Below are 1,924 nucleotides of genomic sequence, written 5' to 3' on the forward strand. Positions count from 1 at the left end.
CATCTTGAGGAACTTGGTGGTTTGCCACATGACACACCATTCGTGGGGAAGCTGGAGAAGCAGTCCATGAGCTTCAGGGTTGTTGTTGTTGTTTTGTTTTTGTTTTTGTCCTGTGTGTGTGTGTGTGTGCCCAATTGGCTTCTTCCCAATACTGCGTTTCTGGATTCCATTAAACCCAGCTTTTCTCTTATTTTAGGGCCAGAAATAATACAAGCAAAGGTACCCTTAACATTGAACATACATACACACTGTGGCTCATCAAGATCTGTGGCTTGAATTCCTGATTTTGGAATCTAGAAACTAAAATTTAAAAAAAAAAAAAACAAAAAAAACCACCACCTTCAGTCAGAACAGATTGCCCAACGATCGATCGGGATCACTTGCTGCCCTGCAGTGGACCTGGTTTCATTCCCAGCACCCACACTGAGCCTCTCAGAACCACCGGTAACTCCAGCTCCAGGGTATCCAATGCCCTTCTGGTCTCCTCAGGCACCGTCATACAGGATCACAAACCCGCACAAAAAAATCCTTAAAGTAATTGTGAGTTGTTAGAAGTTCCCCCTCAGACTCTGTACAGCTGTTATTCTAGGCCTCGGAACTATCCTTGTCAGGGTAAAGTGTGCAGGCTCAGCAGGTGCCGTGAGAAAATGGGCCGGAGGACATGAGCCCAGAGACAGAAAGAAAGAGAGGGAGAGAGTGACTGGACAGAGACTCACGGAAGACACACAGAGAGAAACAGAAGGAAACACTAAAAGTGAGTAGTAGGATTCTGTCACCTTGTTGGAACTTTTGACTGGCAAGGGAAGGTCAGAGGCGTTAGCTCTAAGCCTGGAGAAGTACAAATGAGTCAGATGAGGCTCCTGAGTGCTTCTGCCAAGAGCAGAGTAGAGGTGCCAGGAGAAATATTCTTAGCCCCAGAGGGTCGGGGATGTGAAAGAATTGTTAGACTATGAATTCTCATCATTGTAGAGTTGGAAGCCAAGTGTCTAAACCCCTTTCTTTATGTTTTTGTGTGGAGGCTGACGATTAGTGCAAAACTAAAAGAGAAAAGAAATATAACCATTAAGATTGAGACTACAGCTGGGCAGTGGTGGCGCACGCTTTTAATCCCTGTATTACGGAAGCAGAGACAGAGACAGGTGGATCTCTGAGTTCAAGGCCAGTCTGTTCTACAGAGTGAGTTTCAGGACAGCCAGAGCTACAAGAGAAACCCTGTCTCAAGAAACAAAAGAAATAAGTAAATAGGAGATAGATAGATAGATAGACCGACAAATAGACAGACAGACAAACAGACAGGCAGGCAAGCAGATAGGGAGGCAAACAGGCAGACAGACAGGCAGATAGATAATTTAGACGACAAAGCAGGTCAGAGTGGCCTTTAATCCCAGCACTCACAGGAAGAGGCATTCAACTTGATCTGAGTTTAAAGGGAAACCTCGCCTCAGATTGGTTAGTTCTGCTGTTAAACAATAATTTGTCTTATAGTATGTCTTTTGGACAAGTTGAAATCATTCTCAGCCCAACCCCCACTGTCTGCTGTCAATCTTAGACTCTGGGAGACCCGAGTCTCAGCCTGTTTGCTTCCTGTTTGCTGCTCTTCAACACTCTTCAATCTGGCCACTAACTCAAGGGTTAAAAAGTAATTTTAGAAGGTTCTCTCTTCTCATCATTACTTCCTCCTGCCATCTTTGTTTCGGAGGGAATATTTCTCTTTATTTAAAACCCGTTCTGAATAAAATCAGAATAGGTAAACCCGACACTTTTCCAAGAGTCAGGTGCAGCTGCAAACAGGCAGGATTTTTCTGTTCCTAGCAAGTGAAGTGAGGAGTAAGTTCTAGGGAAACCAGGGCTCTGCAGAGAGACTCTGTCTTAAAAACAAAACAAAAAGAAACTCCAGTAAAATGTTTTTAGTGCCTACCTGATC

This window comes from Mastomys coucha, unplaced genomic scaffold, assembly GCF_008632895.1.
Source record: "Mastomys coucha isolate ucsf_1 unplaced genomic scaffold, UCSF_Mcou_1 pScaffold14, whole genome shotgun sequence".
NCBI lineage: Eukaryota > Metazoa > Chordata > Mammalia > Rodentia > Muridae > Mastomys > Mastomys coucha.